Consider the following 21,301-nt stretch of genomic DNA (forward strand, 5'->3'; position numbering starts at 1 on the left):
CACAGCTGGAAAGAGCTTTGTATCATTTTTTAATTCCCTCCCTAGATATCATTTAGAACTATTATAATAAAGGTGGTATGCAAAGACAATGTAAGGAGCCTTTCCAGTTATCTTAAGTTGCAGCTAACTCTGTAGTTCCTTTTTGAGGCCAAACACACTGTATTTCACATTGCCAAAATATAATTTGCATTAATGACTAGATTAATGAGTATGTAAAACATTCTTTTGCATTGATGAATTTTGTATCTGCCTCCATTAAAGCATAACAGTCAAAAAAAAAAAAAACCTAAATCAAAATGTTTCAATTAATTTTCATGATTCTTGGGAATATGGCTTCATTCTACAATTTGTAAGCTAAGCACTACCAAAATACAAGAGAAATTCCTCAGCTTTGTTAAGATTCAGTAAGATACCTCAAAGTATGCCATACCTAGTATATTAGTCCTGCTGATAAAGACATATCCTACACTGGGTAATTTATACAGGAAAAAGGGTTTAATGGACTTACAGTTCCACATGGCTAAGGAAGTCTCACGATCATGGCAGAAGGTAAAAAGGAGCCAGTCACGTCTTACATGGATGGCAGCAGGCAAAGAGAGAGCTTGTGCAGGGAAACTCCCTTTTTAAAACCATTAGCTCTCAAGAGACACATTCACTATCACAAGAACAGCACAGGAAGGACCCATCCCCACAATTCAGTCACCTCCCACCAGGCTCCTCCTATGACACATGGGGGCTGTGGGAGTTATAATTCAAGATGAGATTTGGGGAGGGACACAGCCAAACCATATTGGTTATCTTTGTATTTATAGGACAATTATTTGCTCACAGAATTAATGAATATATGCCATAATTCTGCATGGGTCAATAACTCCACTACAGTGACTACTTGGTTAATTGATGTTTTTAAAATGTACATTTTTTTCTAGATTTTACAGTAATATATATATTTATTTCAAGGACTTTCTTTTTATACTGATTTCAATATATGGATATTTTCCTTCATTAAAAATTTGCTCAGCAGAAGCCAGTCTGACTTGAGATATTTGTCTTGAAATTGATCCAATGAATATTCTCAATTTCAATAACTACTCTGGCAAAAAAAAAAAAAAAAAGCATACAGAATTTCCAAAATCAATACATTAGATCAATGTCTGCAGAACGACAGCACAATTCATACAGGCAATGCAGTGTTGTACCATGTGTTTCCATTCCTCAATGCTAATCACTTTTGATTTGAAGATAAGATTTTGATTTGATTTCAAATGCCATTAATCTGTTTACCATATCCCACCATCCCCCACAGAAGGCTTTACTTTCTCTTTTTCAAATAATTTCAGAAAAATTTTGTAGAGCAGAATGACTTTTTAAATAAGCAACTTTTAAATAGGTTTAAATATGTCATCATGATTTAAGAGTAATAAAGAACGCATACCAAATTCATGCAGGGATTCTCTAAAGTTCTCTGTCCACTTTAACTTTGATCACTTTTTCAGTAAGATTCAGATATCCCAATTTCTAGTTTTGGGTTTAAATTTGCTTGAGAAGTCTCTATTTTTCTAAATTCCATGACCATTAAATGTTTTGATACATTCCCACTGCGACCACCCTATTTCAAATCTAGACTTGAATTAGGAAGCTCTGTGACCAACTATGGTACCTAGGTAATTTCTCATATTCTCAAAGTTCCTTCACCTACAAAATGAAAACATTAAGATCTACCTATCAGGGTCATGGTGAGTATGAAATGAGACAGTATGCATGAGAAAGCCTGGGACAGGGCCTGGCACCAAGCAGGTGCCAATCACCTCTAAGAAACCGTCCTCTTTTCTCCCTCCTCAGTTCTCCTTTCAGACTTCACAGCCAAGACTCATCCTGAAAGATGAATGTGGTCTCCTTACCCTCCTACTCAAATTCCTCCGAAAGTTCACCATACTCTAGGACAATGGTTCTTAAGGTGTAGTCCCCAGACCAGCAGCACCTCTTGCACTTGCCTTTCCAAATTTCCTCTAAGGAAAGTTTACTTACTATCTTCCAAACCTACCACTCGCCCAACCCCAAGATTTGACTCATCTTTTCTAACCCTCCCCCTCTATGATATCTCTCCTACCCAGCTTAAAATCTTTCCTGACGATCCCAGTCTCCAGGACTTTTTCTGACCTCTAATTCCAATTATTTCTGAGTAATTATTATTCAATTATTTGTTCATCTAACGATGAAGTTTGTGTCTGGATAAACCCACTGCAAAGTCAAAAAATTTTTAGCTGAATCATTTTTAAGTGAAGGACTGTACTAAGGTGAAAATCTGCAGAGGTCACAAACTAGTTGCACCTGGCCCACCTAACTAATTTGTTAGCAAGTAACATTAAAAATCAAGATAAATCACGTAAAAATACAGATCTTTGGCCTGTGTTGGAGGAAATAGGATCTGGATTTGAGGGACGCCCATTCCCACATGGCAACAATCAGCTAAATGGTAACTGTTTCAAGCACTCACCAGCTCTTTCCATTCTAAGTAAAGGTTTTGATATCTTCAAATATCTCAAATGGTGATTTACATTTCTTAGGGTTATGTAACTTTCCATGCTTGTTTTCTCTCTCCTAATAGGATACAGCCCTTTAAAAACCTGTCCCTGTCTTTGACTTTTAAAAATCTCTTGTTACCCTGAACAAAACAGTAGTGTAAAATCACTGTAAAGGAATATTCTGAGCATTGTAGACAACCGAAAAATGCTGAATAACCCACAGTTTTTCTGGAAACTTTTGGCTTTCTACCAACTTGGAGAAGTTTTATCAGTTTATGTTTTCAAAACATGGATTAGGGTACAACTCTCAAGGCAGGTAATAAATACAAAAATTTTATCAGATTATTTTGGTTTAGGTTGCCTTTCATTTTCTAATGAGAAATAAATACGAAGACAGCATGTCCTCTGCTGAAAAAGATTTAGCCCCTGCCCGGCACAGCAGGTGACAGAACCTAGATACTGTTCCTAACTTTTAGTTTGAATCCTACTTTCATATCCTGGATTTTATTCCCCGAAAAGAGTTTTAATTTCACTCTTTGGTAGAAGTCACAGTGGCTTTCTCTGACGCGGCCTCGGGTTAACCATTCACCGGGTTTGGCAGCGAAAAGGCATGAGCCACCTTAACAAAGCTTCCTTGCTGTGGCTCAAAGATAACCTGAGAAACCTGTCCAAAATGAGAATTATAAAACACTGTTTATGTACAGGGCCTTCTTTGTTAAACCTTCCATTTGAACCCATTTGCCGACTCCTGCCTGTCCACACAATATCCTGCGCCCCTAGGAGACTATTCGGTAATAACTCTCCTTTCCTTCCCCCACCCCAAATCCTCCAGGGGGCGCCCCGGAGGGCTGCACTGGCCCCCCGGCGGGAGGGCGGGAGGGCAGCCGTAGGCGGGAGCTCAGTCCCTCCCGGACGCCGAGCGTACTCCGTGTACTCACCCGCCCGAAGCCACGGAAGTGCCGCCTGCTCCCGCCCCTTCCGCCGGATCCTCTCTCGCAGGCGCAGCGCCGTCTGCCGGCGCGTGGGGCCCGGGGGTCGCCTGGGGCCGGGTGGCGGTGCGGGGCATGGCCCGGGTCCCCGCGGACGTGGCCGCGCAGTTCCGGCGTGTGGCGGATAGGGCGTGAGCGTGAAGGTCTCCCGGCTTGCGGCGGCCTGCGGCAGCTTTGCGCCGGGAAGTTCTCTGGCGGGGGCGGGGAGGGCGGTTTACGGCCTTTAGGGTAGGTTTTGCCCTTCTTAGGTCCCATGGAATCTTTCGCCCTCGAAGGTCGAGGGTAACGTTCGTTTCGTCCCGGCCTTCGCGACGCCCTGGAGTCGGACGAAGGCCAAGCCCTGCCGTCACCCCCAGCAGCCTGTAGCAGCCGGGAAACCCAGAGCCCCTTCTTCCGCTCCCTGGAAGCTTGAAATGTGGGGTGGGGGAGAGACGTGTTACGTTTGACAGACCGGTGAAATTAAAGACAAGCTCCTCACAGTGATTTGAAGAAATGCTCAGCATTCCACCAGAATATAGTTTTAAGTTTTTAAACCGTGGCATGGTTTTTAAAGGCTGAAGGACCCACAATTTTTTCTCTTAAAAGGCACCCATTCATGTTGATTAATATTTCTTAACATGCACCCAAAGCCAGGACTCGGGCTCACTGCTGCGGGGATATCCTCGGGAAGTCACCGGAGGGAGGAAAGGCGCTAGCCTGAAATGGAGATGAAAATAGGCATATATGCTACCTCACTGCGTGGGCGGAATGGCAACTAATTTTTAAAAAGCCTCTTAGATGACGTAATAAGTAGTAAAGCCGTTCATGCTATTCTAGGAGTTTTAAGAAAAACTTAATCTCTCAAATGTTTGCTATAATGTGATAAAGATAGCATCCATAGGCAGTAGCCAGGATCAAATTATGACAAGTCGATATGGTTATAAATGGGGGCCATGCAGTATAATTAGTATATGGAACCAAGATGTCAGTCCTTACACACAGTTTTCATAATGACATGCATTTGGGAGACTTTAGGCCTTTGCAGCTATTTGATATAGGTTGATTCTTATAGAATAATAAAAAATGAATTACTGTCTCACCATTTTCATTATTATTTGGACTAAAAGACTACCACAGTCCAAAGAGTGATTGTAGACTCAATAGTCAATGACAAAAAATTAAGCACAAGTCTAAATGAAACCGAGGATCTCATGGAAAGAACATAAAATTAGACCTTTCAAATTTCAGCTATTGAACACAAACAGAATGACAGTTCTTGAGATGGTTTATTTCGTTTCTTTAAACTTGTCGTTGCTCGTCTGGACAGTTGTTTTGTTTTGGTAAGGGTTACGTTTCATGAAAACTCAGTTTGTGCTGTCTTAGAAATGAAGAAGTTTGTTAATTTTAAAACTGACTTAATCCTTACCTGCTACCTAAAACATTTTCGTTCTTATCACTTTTTTATTCAGATGTTTCCTAAACAACACAGGTTAGGGAACACATTTCCATGGAACAATAGTCTTTAGCAAAATGTTAATAGATGCTTCATGGGAAAAAAAAATGCTGACATCACCAATACTGGCGAGAATAGGAATTTGCCATTATGAGCCTATGGGAAGTACACCTATGTAGTACTCTTGCTAAAAATGTTTAACCTGAATCTGATTGTGAGAAAACACTCAGATAAACTCAGAATGTGATTTGTTTGGACCTTTCAATAAGGTTAACGTGAAAAAAAGGCAGGAGGACTGTTGTACATTAGAGACAGCTGTCAACTAGATATCATTAAGGATTTAAACAATTTGAACCTGGGCTGAGCACAGCACGGTGGCTCACGCCTGCAATCCCAACACTTTGGGAGGCCGAGGCAGGTGGATCTCGAGGTCAAGAAATTGAGACCATCCTGGCCAACATGGTGAAACTCCTTCTCTACTAAAAATAAAAAAATTAGCCAGGTGTGGTGGCACATGCCTGTAGTCTCAGCTACTCAGGAAGCTGAGACAGAATAATCGCTTGAACCCAGGAAGCATAGGTTGCAGTGAGCCAAGATCGTGCTGCTGCACTCCAGCCTGGGGGACAAGAGTGAGACACCACCTCTCGAAAAAAACAAAAAACAAAACAAAACAAAAAACCCGGAAGCGTGACATATTGTTGACTTAAATTTCTCAGGAATGATAATGGTATTGTAGTTATTAGAAGAATTGTTTTGTTCTCAGGTGATACATGTCCAAGTACTTAGGAATGAATCATGATGTCTGCAAATTTATTACAGATAATCCAGACCAAAGCAAAACAAAAACGTGGAAGGAGAGAATATAGAGCACTATGTTAACGGTTGGTAGTTTCGGCTGGGCATGGTGGCTCACACCTGTAATCCCAGTACTTTGGGAGGCTGAGGTGGGTGGATCATTTGAAGTCAGGAATTCAAAAATTAGCCAGGTGTGGTGGTGCATGCCTGTAGTCCCAGCTACTCTGGAGGCTGAGGCAGGAGAATTTCTTGAACTTAGGTGGTAGAGGTTGCAGCGAGGTGAGATGGTGCCACTGCACTCCAGCCTGGGCAACAGAGTGAGACACCAGTCCCAAAAAACAAAACAAAATAGCTGGTAGTTTCAGGTGAAATAGTATATGAATGTTCTTTTAACTCTTCTATAAATTTGAAATTTTTCAAAATAAATAGTTGGGGACAAATTGTAGCTAGCAATGCTGGAGACCCATTTCTGCCTCCCAGCAGGTGGCAGCAAATTAATACTGGATAAGGTACAGTAAAATCATTGCAATTTCCTTGTCTTGGTAAATGTTTTGGATGTTGCAGACTGGCTTTTTTTAGGGATAGGAGCCAAAAGAATTGGTGCCAGATTATGCAAGTTTATGTTAATTTATCAACTAGTTGAAAAAGTACTTATATTAATATTGTTCTTCATTGCTCATCTCTCACAGATCCAAAAGTCCATTTGTAAGCTCTTTTATTGGACTAACACTCAGTCAAGCTCACTTTATCTTCATAAACACTCTCCATAACCATTATTTGGCTAATAGCCATCAATACAACAGTTCAAAGTTTATGAAATACAACTATTCTCAGAGGGAAATTGATAGTTTTTTCATGCCTTTATTAGAAAAGAAGAAAAAATCAGTGATCGAGAATCGGCAAACTGTGGTCCACAGGCCAAGTCCAGTGCATAGTCTTCTTTTGAACAGCCTAAAAACTCACTAATACGGATGCAAAATTCCTATAGAAAATACTTGCAAATTGAACCCAGAAAAAAGTAAAATACAATGGCCAGTTGTGGTTATCCAGAATGCAAGATTTGCCCAACATTAATAAACAATAATTTACAACATCAATAAAGGAGAAAATCTTAGTAATGGCAGAAAAAGCATTTGACACAATTTATTGCCAACTCATGATGACAACAATCACAAAACTAGAAGTAAAAGAATTTATAAAGGATCTCTGTGAAAGATCAATAGCTATTACACTTAATGGTGAAATATCCAACCTAGGATTGGGAACAAGGTGAAGCTGTCTGCTCTCACCACTTCTATTCAACTTTGTATCAGAAGTTCTAGACAGTACAATAAATAATTAATAAAATATAAATATTAGAAAAGTGCAAAACTGTTTATTCACAGTGGTCTATGTAGAAAATCTGTTTTTCAAAACTACTACATAAGTTGTTTTTGTGTGCTGTTCATGTGGAAAATCTTCAATATCTACTAGATGTTGAAGTCATAGGGTAAAAGTTCAGTATATATAAAAAATATATACTAGTAAGCAGGAATTGGAAAATGAAATGTTAAAATACGCCATTTATAATAGTACAGAAGATCCCTGACTTAGGAGGGTTTGACTGAGGATTTTTTTTACTTTATAATAATGTGAAAGTGATAGGCATTCAGAATGCTCCTCAGGTTACAATGAGGTCACATCCAGATAAACCCATCGTAAGTTGAAAATATTAAGTGGAAAACCCACCTACAATTTACAGTATTTTTCATTTAGGATGGGTTTATTCAGACATAACCTCGTTATATAAGTTGAGGAGCATCTGTATTATAAACACCTAGGAATGCATTTAATGAAACACATACAAGAACTGTGCTCTAAAGTGACAAAACACTGCTGAAATGAAAGCTAAATAAATGGAGAGAGGTGCCATGTTCATGCATATTGAACATGTGCCAAGAAAGATCATATTCTGGGTTATAAGTCTCAACTTATAAGTATTAAAATCGTATAGAGTATTATTCTCCAGCCACAATGGAATAAAAATGGAAGTCAATAATAGATGTTTGGAAATCTCCAAATGTCAATAATCAAAGGCATAGATTTTCCAGACTGCTGGCCTCAAAAGTTCAGACTAACACTGAAGACATTCTTCTCTGCACAGCCAAGCCAAGTGATTCACGTGGGAAATAATTATGGACATACTGCCACATTCTAACCAACTGCATTAACCTGGCACTGTCCTGAGATTGGGGTATGCTGGAAGCAACTGCAGACGGCTGTTATATACTTTATTGTACTAAAACAGAGTTACAGCATATTTAAAATTCATGAAATTGTTTCCATTTCTTGTTTTCCTTCCCTCACAGTCTGAAAATACTGATGTAAAATCTGGGAACAAGATTATTGGTGTAGTTGACAAAACAGAAAATCTGTTCCTGGACAGCTTTTGATGAATGTAATAAGTACAAAGATAATGAACATAGACTACATTTGCATAATGACATAACAAAAATTCATTGAACAATGCTAACTATCTGGGGAAACTACAGTTTGGAAACTGAATGTAAGACTGTGGTTCTGGCAAGATTACTCATTCTATTTAATAATTATACATAGTGTTAAAGGGGATGGAAAAGAATCCATTTTGTGCTACTATAACAATACCTGAGACTAAGTAATTTATAAAAATTAAAATAAACATTTACTTCTTAGAGTTCTAAAGGCTGAGAAGTGCAACATAGAGGGGCTCACCTCTGGTGAGGGACTTAATGCTGTGTCATTCCATGGCAGAAGACGGAAGGGCAAGGGAGGGGAAGAAGGGTGGGTGGGGAGGGGACTGGTTTCATCCCTTTATCGAGAACTCACTCCTGTGACAACCAACTCATTCCTGTGAAGTGGCATTAATCAGTTTATGTGGGCAGAGCCCTCATTACCTAATCACCTCTAAACACTGTTGCATTGGAGATCAAGCCTCTGCATGTGAACTTCAAGAAACACGTTCAAACCATAGCATTCCACCCCTAGCCTCCAAACTTTATGACATCTCACCATGAAAAGTACATTCATTCCATCCCAGTTGTCCCAGAAGTCCTGTTCTAGCATCAGTTCAAAAGTCCAAAGACCAGTCTCATGTAAATCAGATATGGGTGAGATTCAAGGCACAATTCATCCAGAGGCAGATTCCTTTCCAGTTGTGAGCCTGTGAAATTTAACAAGTTATCTACTTCCATAAAAAATGTTGGGACAAGCATAGGATAGACATTCCCATTCCAAAAGGGAAAAATAGGCAAGAAGAAAGTAACAGGACCCAAGCAAGTCTAAAATCCAATAAGAAATGAGAGTTTTAAAGCTGGAGAATAATCTCTTTTGATTCCATATGCCACATCCTGGGCACACCAGGATGGGGCAGGGTCCCCAAAGCCTCAGGCAACTCCACTCCTGTGGCTTTGGTGGACTGTCCACCCAGCAGCACTCAGGTTGAAATTTCATGCCTGCAGCTTTCCCAGGTTGGTGTTGCATGCTGGTAGCCCTACAGTTTGTGGTCTTGGGAGCTGCCCCACTCCCAAGACCACTAGGCATTGATCTACTGGGCTGTCCACATTCTTTGGAATCTAGGTGGAAGTCACTATGCCCCACAGCTCTTTCATTCTGCACATCTGCAGAATCAGCACCACATGATCCCACCAAGGTTTACTGCTTGTGTCCTCTGGAATGACAACCCAAACCATAGCCATGCCTGCTTGAACCACAGCTGGGGTGACAGGATTACTGTACTGGCATACAGAAAGAGGAGTCTGGAAGTGGCCCTGGGCAGTGCCCTGGAGGGCACCCTGGGCCAACCCCACCCCAAACCATTCTGTCCTAGAGCCCTGGGCCTGTGATGTAAGGGTAGCCTCAAAGATGTCTGAAATTCCTTTCAGGTTATTCTCCACGGTCTTGATGAATACCACCTGGTTTCCTTCTAACCCTACTAACCTCTTTAGCAAATAGTTGCTTGGCCATATCCTTGGTTTGCTGTCCTAAAAATACCATTTTACTTGTAATCTGAGAAACCAGAATAGATGCCCCTCTATCAACTAAGACCCCAAGGTTAAGGAAACAGATATTACCTACAGTTGAGGGTTCAGTGCTCAACTGACATGATAACTTCTAAATTCCTATGGCTATAAGAAAAAACACAGTAAACTCCCTAACAATAGGAGCTATCAGGTAAATCATCAAGAGCCCTCATAAACTCTGATTTACAACCCAGTACACTGCAACTCTGATTGGACAGAGGATGTGCCTTATAAAACTCTTTCCTAATAAGTTACTTAGACCTTAAACTAGTTTCAGCAAGCTTATAGAGATTATGCACAATCTTTGTACCTTATAGTTAACCGTTTAACATGGAGCCAAATTTCACCTCATTTTAATGCCAAAGCCCCTCCCCAAAGGGAACATGGGATACGTGTTACATGTGTCTGCCCATTACACATTCACTCAGCTGTCCACATAAATATGTATAGCTTTCCCCCAACCTGCTGAATGTGAATGACTGTACAGGCAGGCCCTTTGAGGCGTAAGACCCAACCTGCCCTTTTCATCTTCAAAGAGCACCTGCCAAGACTCTCTTCTCAGTTTGTAAACTGATACTGCCAATAAAGCTCTCCATTCTACCATACAGCCATTCTGGTGGTCTTTTGGATAACACACTCTCCACGCCCAGGCTGCAAATTTTCCAAATCTTTCTGCTCTGCTTTCCTTTCAGTATAAATTCTAAATCACCTCTCTCTTTCTCTCTCTCTCTCTGTAGCTTTCATATCGTACATTTTCTCGTATTTTACTGTATGCAGTTAAACATATCCATCTAACTCCTTCAATAATTTTGCTTAGAAACTTCTTCCACCAGATATTTTAGTTCATCTCTTTTAAGTTCTGCCTTCCACAAAGTCCTAGTAAACGGACACAGTTCCACCACAACTTTCTGCAAAACAAGGATAGCTTTTAATCCTGTTTTCAATGCCTTGTTTCTATTTCCATCTGTGACTTCATCAGAATGGCCTTTACTTTACTTATTTCTACCAGCCTTCTGGTCATGACCACTCAAGTAATCCTTAAGAAGATTAGACTCTGCTCACAGCTCTTGTCTTCTCAACAGAATTGCCCAGTGCTCCATTCACAGCAGTCTAGGCTTTTCTACTTGCTCCTTCAAATTCTTCCAGCCTCTATTTGTTACCCAGTTCCAAAGCCACATCTACGTTTTCAGGTATTTGTTATAGCAACAGCCTGACTCCTCAACACGAATGTTCTTAGTCTGTTTTGTGCTTCTATAACAGAATACCACAGACTAGGTAATTTATAAGGAACAGAAATTATTTCTTACAGTTCTGAAGACTGGGAAGTCCAAAATCAAGGGGCCTGCACCTGGTGAGGCCTCCTTGATCCATCATTCCATGGTGGAAAGCAGGAAGGCAAGAGAAAGAAAAAGTAGGTAAAAAGCAAGGAAGGGGGCTGAACTTATCCTTTTATCAGAAACTCACTCCCATGACAATTAATGCACTCCTGCAATAATGGCTCCATTAATCCCTTAATGAGAGTAGAGCCCTCAGGACCTAATCACCTCTCAAAAGTTTCATTTCTCAACACCAGTGCATTGGAAATGAAGCCTCCAACACATCAACTTTGGGGAACACATTCAAATCACAGCAAACCTGCATGCTTTCTTCTACTCTCACTATTATTCTAATAAAATAATTAGAATTTATTTTTTAATAGGTTTCCAACATACAGATTTGTCCCATATGTATCTCTTTCAAGGCTTTATAAAATTATACATTTCTTTTTCAATAGATCATTGAGAGCATTGGGGACTATAAATCATTTTTAATTTTAAAAAGTATTTTTGACCCTTAAAAGGTTTTAAGTTACTCATCCTTGACAATTATTTATTTTGACTGTCAATTATGCTTAATATAACCAGATTAATTTTCAAATTTCACTTGGTTAAAGTTCATAAGATCTTTCTTTCCAGAAGTTGCTGTTTTAATAAAATAATTTTTATTTAAATGTTTTTTTCAATCTTGATCTTTTAACAATTTTTAACTTCATGTTACTTCTAATCATTCTGAAAATAATTATTTTGTTTTGGTGTAATTTTCTAAATTCACAGGGGAAGTCTTCTGATACTCTTTCTTTTCTTGATTTGAACATAAAGGGAAAATCAAATGTGATGGCATAGTAACAATCACAGATGATACTACTTTATGGCCATTGTCAACATCCCTGTGAGACAGATGCTACTGGTATCCCATTTTACATATGGATATCAACCAATGTGCCCAATGTCATATGTTAGTATAAAAGCCTGGCTTTGAACTCATGTAATTGACTTCAGTGTCCACATACTTAATCATTGGTGCTTACTTTTTTGTGCATTTACTAAAGTAACAGGATTATTTCAGATTCCCTAACTTAATATGATCGCTCCAATTTCAGTGTGATCTATATATAAGATGTGATAAAATGGCACCATGTTGGCAAATGTTTCAATGTAGCGCACAATTTCACCACATGATGGTGCCAATGAAGTGAGAAGTCATCTTGCTGCTAGTATTTGACATTAGGCTCAGACCTAAATATGTCAACAGAATGTAGTAAAAGATGGTTAAAAAATTCTTTTTAAAGAGCAATCATAAATAATTATAGACTAGAGTGTCTTTTGAAAACATAAGGCATGAAAACATCACAAATACAAAAAGGGTAAGAGTAATTGGCTCATAAAAGCTAAAAATAAAAAAGATGAGCTTTTGTATTCATAAGGAAGTATGTAGGACAGATGTCAGAGACTTTCCACAGGAAGGAAAACACCAAAGGAAATGAATTAAATGAGAGCAGGTGACATTTAAAAAATGAGACCAGCTGTATCGTGATGTAGTTCCAGGGTCAAATGGTTCCAGTAAGATTCCACAATCCGTGCAAAGGAGTTAGCAAAAGCCAATGACTAAGATTTTTTAAAACCTTTGATAGACATTACTACTTTTTCTAATCTAAAATAAACATTATTTTTTCCTTGAATTATCAAAGGTTGAACCAACAATAGAAGGAAGAAGCATTGCTTTTCAGAAATTATTGAAACAAATCCTTACCTGTCATTATTACAGTGATTCTCAAAGTTTGGTCCCTAGACCAGCAGCATCAACATCACCCGAAATGTTAGAAATACAAATTATTTGGCCACACTCAGACTTTTAACTGAATCAGAAACTTGGGGAATGAGGCCCTTCAGGTGTTTTGGATGCACCCAAAAGTTAGGGATCCTCTGTGTTACTTATGGCCCATGCCTGTAATCCCAGCAATTTTGAAGGCTGAGGCAGGCAGATCACCTGAAGTCAGGAGATAAAGACCAACCTGGCCAACATGGTGAAATCCTGTCTCTACTAAAAATACAAAAATTAGCCCGGTGTGGTTGTGGGTGCTTGTAATCCCAGCTACTTGGGAGGATGAGGCAGAAGAGTCACATTAACCCAGGAGGCGAAGGTTGCAGTGAGCAGAGATCATGCCACCGCACTCCAACCTGGACGACAGAGCAAGATTCCAGAAAGATAGAAAGAAAGAAAGAAGGAAAGAAGGAAAGAAAAAAGAAGGAAAGAAGAAAAGAAAGGAAGGAAGGAAGGGAAGGAAGAAAGGGAAAGAAGGCAGAAATAAAGATGCTCTTCAAAACCAATGAGAATGAAGCACAATGTACCAGAATCTCTGGGACAGATTTAAAGCAGTGTCTAGAGAGAAATTTATAGCAATAAATGCCCACATGAGAAGCAAGGAAAGATCTAAAATCAACGCCCTATTGTTGAAATTGAAAGAGCTAGAGGACCAAGATCAAAAAAACTGAAAAGCTAGCAGAAGACAAGAAATAAGTAAGATCAGAGCAGAACTGAAGGAGATAGAGACACAAAAAATCCTTCAAAAAATTAATAGATTCAGGAGCTGGTTTTTTGAAAAGATCAACAAAATAGATAGACCACTAGCCAGATTAATAAAAAAGAAAAGAGAAGAATCAAATAGATGCAATAAAAACCAATAAAGGGATATTAACACAGATTCCACAGAAATACAAACTACCATCAGAGATTACTACAAACAACTCTATGCACATAAACTAGTAAACCTGGAAGAAATGGATAAATTCCTGGACACTTGCACCCTCCCAAGTCTAAACCAGAAAGAAGTCAAAACCCTGAATAGACCATTAACAAGGGCTGAAGTTGAGTCAGCAATTCATAGCCTACCAACCAAAAAAAGCCCAGGTCCAGATGGCTTCACAGTCAAATTCTACCAGACATACAAAGAGGAGTTGGTACCACTCCTTCTGAAACTATTGCAAACAATCCAAAAAGAGGGAATCCTTCCCAAATCATTTTATGAGACCAACATCATGCTGATACCAAAACCCAGCAGAGACTCAATAAGAAAAGAAAACTTCAGGCCAATATCCGTGATGAACATAGATTCAAAAATCTTCAGTAAAATACTAGCAAATTGATTGCAACAACACATGAGAAAGCTTATCTGTCACAATCAAGTAGGCTTCATCCTGGGGATGCAAGGCTGGTTCAACATACACAAGTCTGTAAACATAATTCACCATATAAACAGAACCAAAGACAAAAACCACATGATTATCTCAATAGATGCAGAGAAGGCCGTTGACAAAATTCAACAGCCCTTTATGCTAAATACTCTCAATAAACTAGGTATTGACTGAACATATCTCAAAATAATAGAAGTTATTTACGACAAACCCACAGCCAATATCATACTGAATGGGCAAAAATTGGAAGCATTCCCTTTGAAATCTGGCACTAGACAAAGTTGCCCTCTCTCATCACTCCTATTCAATATAGTATTGGAAATTCTAGCCAGAGCAATCAGGCAAGAAAAAGAAATAAAGGATATTCAATTAGGAAAGGAGGAAGTCAAATTGTCTCTATTTGTAGACGACATGATTGTATATTTCGAAGACCCCATAGTCTCAGCCCAAAATCTCCTGAAACTGATAAGCAACTTTAGCAAAGTCTCAGGATACAAAACCAATGTGCAGAAATAACAAACATTCCTATACACCAATAATAGACTTAAAGAGAATCACATCAAGAACGAACTGCCATTCACAATTGCTACAAAAAGAATAAAATACCTAGGAATACAACTAATAAAGGATGTAAAGGACCTCTTCGAGGAGAACTACAAACCACTGCTCAACAAAATAAGAGAGGACACAAACGAGCAAACCTTGAGGCATCACGCTACCTGACTTAAAACTATACCACAATGCTACAGTAATCAAAACAGCATGGTACTCTTACCAAAACAGAGATATAGACCAATGGAACAGAACAGAGGCCTCAGAGGCAGTGCCACACATCTACAACCATCTGATCTTTGACAAACCTGACAAAAACAAGCAATGGGGAAAGGATCCCCTCTTTAATAAACGGTGTTCAGAAAACTGGCTAGCCATTTGTAGAAAGCTGAAACTGGATCCCTTCCTTACACCTTACACTAAAATTAACTCCAGATGGATTAAAGACTTAAACATAAGACCTAACACCATAAAAACCCTAGAAGAAAACCAGGGCAAACCCATTCAGGATATAGGCATAGGCAAGAACTTCATGACTAAAACACCAAAAACATCGGCAACAAAAGCCAAAATAGACAAATGGGATCTAATTAAACTCCAGAGCTTCTGCACAGCAAAAGAAACAATCATTAGAGTGAATCAGCAACCAACAGAATGGGAAAAAATGTTTGCAGTCTACCCATCTGACAAAGGGCGAATATCCAGAATCTACAAAGAACTACAGCAGATTTACAAGAAAAAACAAACCCATTCAAAAGTGGCTGAAGGATATGAACATACGCTTTTCAAAAGAAGACATCTATGAGGCCAACAAACATATGAAAAAATGCTCATCATCACTGGTCATTAGAGAAATGCAAATTAAAACCACATTGAGATACCACCTCACGCCAGTTGGAATGGCGATCATTAAAAAATCTGGGGACAACAGATGCTGGAGAGGATGTGGAGAAATAGGACCACTTTTACACTGTTGGTGGGAATGTAAATTCATTCCACCTTTGTGGAAGACAGTATGGCGATTCCTCATGGATCTAGAACTAGAAATACCATTTGACCCAGCCATCCCATTACTGGGTATATATCTAATCCAAAGGATTATAAATCATTCTATTATAAAGACACATGCACACATATGTTCATTGCAGCACTATTTACAATAGCAAAGACCTGGAACCAACCTAAATGCCCATCGATGATAGACTGGACAAGGAAAATGTGGCACATATACACCATGGAATACTATGCAGCCATAAAAAACGATGAGTTCGTGTCCTTTGTAGGGACATGGATGAATCTGGAAACCATCATTCTCAGCAAACTGACACAAGAACAGAAAATCAAACACCGCATGTTCTCACTCAGAGGTGTGTTGAACAATAAGAACACATGGACACAGGGAGGGGAGCATCACACCCTGGGGTCTATTGGGGGGGACTAGAGGAGGTGCAGTGGGGGGTAGGGAGTTGGGAAGGGATAACATGGGGAGAAATGCCAGATACAGGTGACAGGGATGGAGGCAGCAAACTACATTGCCATGTATGTACCTATGCAACAATCCTGCATGTTCTGCACATGTATCCCAGAACCTAAAGTTCAATAAAATATATTTAAAAATAATAATCATAATTTTCCTTTATAGCAGGAAAACTAGTTATAAGTCACAATAAAGAATGCCTGATTTGGCTGGGTGCAGTGGTTCACACCGGTAATTCCAACACTTTGGGAGGCCAAGGCAGTGGATCACCTGAGGTCAGGAGTTTGAGACCAACCTGGCCAACATGGTGAAACTTCGTCTCTACTAATAATACAAAAATTAGCTGGGCATGGTGGCACATGCCTGTAATCCCGACTACTCAGGAGGCTTAGGCAGGAGAATCACTTGAACCTGGGAGATGGAGGTTGCAGTGAGCCAAAATCGTGCCATTGCACTCCAGCCTGGGTGACAGAGCAACTCCATCTAAAAAAAAAAAAAGAGAGCACCTGGCTCAGAATACCAGCAACAAAAAATTATGAGAAAGGTGGCTTCCTAAATAAATGTGGAAAGGAACCATTATAGGGAAAATTGGTTCATTAGGTGGGGAAGCAACAGCAAAGGCATCATGTGAAACTGCGATTGTGATGAAGGCATCTCTTTTCATGTGCCTTGGTAGTGAAGAGAGAAGACAGAAGATGTGAGAGTTTTCTGCTTTCATGGTCAAATCTCCCAGTAATGTGTGATTCCTAAATCTACAACTATCTTTATTTATTTAGATGCTGGAAGGAAATGCACAACATGTTAGCAGTGTCTGTCTCCCTCTTTCATGTTTTAATTAAGTATGTAAAGAGCACTTTTTAATTGTTATGAATAAAAAAATTACATTTAAAAATATCCCATGATCTTAATGTGCAGTCAAATTGTAGAAAAACTAATCAATGTTTTAAGTTGCTTAAGTATTCTCCATTTTACATAAAGCTCCATAAACTGAACACCATAAATTTCCAAAATAATTAGCATAATCTAAGTTAATGTCTCTAAACACACTGTCTTAGCAACAGTATGCAATTATCTAACGTGACCACATCATTTTACAGTCAGCCTATTTTTTTTTTCCTTTTGCTGCATTTTTCTGCAAATGTTCAAGTTTTCTTTCCTCTCATTCAGGAGAAAAATAACTGAAGACTGTGGTGTAAAAGCAAGCAAAAAAATCTTCCCTAGGCTGAGACAAAAAGAAATACAATGTATTTTTAAAGTCATATGTGATGATGGACCTCAATTTCAAAGTAAAAGGAATTAGTTTTTTTTTAAAAAAGATTATATTAAAAGTATGAGCAGTTGCCCTGAAGCATAATGCAATATTTATCAAATTCTTTGTGTATTTTTGCTGAACTTGAAATGAGTAGATTTGGTCTCAGATAAATATTATTCAACTGTCTATGATAAATATTCTTAGTCCTCTTTACATCAAATTCAAATGTGCTTATTCAGTTGCATAAGAAAGGGAGACAAGACTGAACTGTTGAATGTTTATTTTTGATCTTATGAACTATTTCAGCTGTCAGAATAAAAGAAATGTCTGTTTAATGTATTAATTTATTTGAAAAGAATCCTGTTGGCTGTGTTAGCCCATCTTCTTCCTTATAGAATCGGCAATTGCATTTATAAAATGATAAAAAGTTGTGGGTTCAATTGCTCCTACATTTTCTAGTCTATTTTGATAGCACTTGGGAATATCAGCCTATCTTTTGAAAATTTTTTTTTATGAAACCTTGAAATAACCATTCTTATCTGACATTCTAAGTCATTATTGTCTTTCTAGAGATAGTTGATGAAGTATCTCAAAAATATGATAATTGATTAATTCAAATTGCTGATTGGAAAAAAAAAAAACTAACCCTAAAGCCAGTAGTCTCAAGGTGAAAGCTGCCTGGCCACCCCAACACAGGCCCTGGGGGCACTACTTGGGGATGATGGCACCGCACTCAATCCAGAGCCAGTGCCTGGCCTAGCAGGCTCACAGCTTCATTTATAGTCTACTCAGGTAAAGATTCATGGTAAACACACTCCCAAACACTAATAATATATGTGATCAGAATGCCAGCAGCATATCCAGTTCTTGTTGATAATTCTCTCTACAAATTTATATTTGAGGCCAAATTTCAATCATAAGAGGAGTAAGGTAATAGTAATGGGTAGTGTCATCAATCTACAATATCTACTATACCAGCTCCATGTTAGCATTTATCTTCTGTCTTGTTCATCACCACTTCTGATTGATATATGCCTTTGTAAAAAACAGATTATTAAATATTCACTACAGTCAAGTGTCATCAGGCATGGGTGTATTTCTTTATCCCCGTGGTGAACGTCATAAACTTTTTTAATAGTTTACTCCAGTTATAAAAAAATAGTTTACTACAGTTATAAAAAAGTTATATTTTTCTCTTTCCATATTCTTTTTTTTTTTTTTTTTTTTTTTGAGATGGAGTCTTGCTCTACTGCCCAGGCTGGAGTGCAGTGGCACAATCTCGGCTCACTAGCAACCTCCACCTTTTGGGTTCAAGCAATTCTCCTGCCTCAGCCTCCTGAGTAGCTGGGATTACAAGCACTCGCCACCATGCCCAGCTAATTTTTTTTTTTTTTTTTTGGTGTTTTAAATAGAGATGTGGTTTCACCATTTTGGTCAGGCTGGTCTCAAACTCCTGACTGACCTTGTGTTCTGCCTACCTTGGCCTCCCAAAGTGCTGGGATTACCAGCGTGAGCCACCGTGCCTGGCCTCTCTTTCCATATTCTGAGGAGGAACATCTCACCTCTAGAACAAAACTACATAACAACAGAAATCTTATCTTACTCACTCTATGCCCCCATCTGCACCTGCCAAGTCTAGAACAATGTCTTATTATAGTAACCACTAAAAAACGTAATTGAATCATAGAAGAAACATCTTTTATCTCCAGGCATTCCTATACTACACAAATGTTATTAGAAAAAGGACATATACTAAGTACCTGTGGATTATTCCCCAGGTGGAGGAGCTCACACCGTGCTTGCCTTTGACCTAACAGTTTAAATTAACACTCACCTTCACTTAATTATTCTCTCTTATCTTTCTTTTCCTTCAGCACTTATTACAATTGGTAGTTTGCAGTTTATTTGTGCTTATTTATTTAAGATCTGAATCATATGCCCTGGGAAGATAGGGACTATGTCTATTTCATATGTAGCTCAAGTCTATAGCCTGCCTTTAATGGTGTAGGCTGCATGATATTAATAAAAATAGCTTTGAGTATTTTTTTAAGACAGAATTTTTCTTTATCACACAGTTTGGAGGGCAGTGGCTATTCAAAGGCACAATCACAGTTCACTGCAGCCTTGAACTTCTGGGCTCAATTGATCCTCCTGCCTCAATCTCCGGAGTAGCTGGGACAAGTGACGCAATTGGTTCACACAGTATTTACATCCTTTGAATTTGATGAGCCAGGTCTATCCTGCAGTCACAGGAAGAAAAAAATAACTTGGAGGCTTTAAATAATGAGCTATTTTGGAGGACAGGCAGCCACAAAATCAGACCCTATAGGGAAATGCTGATCTCAGGTAGACTATGGGTCATTGATGTTTTCCAGGCTAGCTATAGGAGGAAAGAGCAAGAAAACAATTGAGTTCATATTTATTCCGTAAACTTGAGAGTTAAGGTTAACTTACTATATTTTATAGAAAGCTAATCACATGCTTAATAATCACTGTATTTCTTCCTAAAAGTTGTGCATTTCAGCTAATAGTTAATAGTGCACTTTGCCTTGACTATTGAATTTTATATATTTAAATGTCATTTACATCTGTCAGTTTTAGACTTTTTATTGTGTCATGATAGCCAATTCACAGAAACAAATCAGTTATTTAAAAGTAAAGTATAAAAGTAGTGATAAAATTGTAATATAAGTAGAACAACACTGTAAATGTAGACAGTGAACAGGAATTCGATGCAAATATCAAATATGAAGCTGTATTTGCTAAAACAAGTGAATTTTGATGAGTATGTGAAAATTGGATTTTGTCAGACCAGCAATCAATTTGCCTCTAGTTTCTATTGCATTGTCTGTTACAAAACTTTGTTAAAGAATGGCAGGAAGCCACAGGAGCTTTTGCATTGCTTTCAGAGTTCCGTGACCTTTCTGATAAACCAATTGAGTTTTTCCTGAACAAGCACAAAATAATGCTTTCTAATATGAAATTGATAAATTTTGTCATTTAAAGATGGAGAAAAGACTGAAACTAAATAAATATTATTCAAAGTTATATATCAAAAAAAGAAATATAGAAGTCACATTATCACTAAACAGTTTCTAAAACCAGCTCTAAGGTTAATGATAATTACCATGCTCAGAAAGAAACTTTAATTAGCTGCTGGCAATTTCATAATCCAAGTGAACTGCTGTATATCATATAATATTAACGGCATACAGCACAGATGAGCAATGTCTTATTAGGAGTACACGCTAGCAGATACTTGGCTTACATTTGGAAAGAATCAGGTGTGCAGAGTATCAATCGGTGCTTGACAGAAATGTGCAGAAATATGTGAAAGAAAAGTGCCCAGTGACTTATTGACTAATTTATTGCTCCAACCCTATGCTAAGGGGGCCTCCTTTTCTACACAGAAGTAAACTATTTATCAAGGGGAAAAGTGTTTACACAAGTTTTTGAAACCATGGTTGAAATAAAAGCGTTTCTTCATGACACCAGTAATGCCATTTTTTTAAAGTAGTTTTTTCAAGTGGCATATCTCAATGATATATCCTACCTTTTAGTAGCCTCACGTCAAAGTGTAAATTTAATTATTTTAAATATCATGGCTGTCAGGCTTTCTTAAGAAAACCAAACTATAGTATAATTCTACCAATCCTGATCACCAATGATTATGATTAGAGCTATTTCAGCAGAAATAGAGTCAGGAAAGACATGGACTGCATGTGGGC

General features: G+C 38.5%; 1 protein-coding gene across 1 annotated transcript in view; it reads right to left on the reverse strand.

Annotated features, from left to right (window-relative positions):
* The window catches only part of MMAA (metabolism of cobalamin associated A), a 39,598-nt gene extending 36,120 nt beyond the window's left edge, over positions 1–3,478 (reverse strand). Inside the window, exon 1 of the mRNA XM_012453997.3 lies at positions 3,464–3,478. The gene's annotated coding sequence lies outside the window, so the exon portion shown is untranslated. The remainder of the gene's footprint in view (positions 1–3,463) is intronic.
* Positions 3,479–21,301: the final 17,823 nt, after the last annotated feature.

This window comes from Aotus nancymaae, unplaced genomic scaffold (assembly GCF_030222135.1).
Source record: "Aotus nancymaae isolate 86718 unplaced genomic scaffold, 86718_ANA_hifiasm-v0.15.2.pri h1tg000033l, whole genome shotgun sequence".
Lineage (NCBI taxonomy): Eukaryota > Metazoa > Chordata > Mammalia > Primates > Aotidae > Aotus > Aotus nancymaae.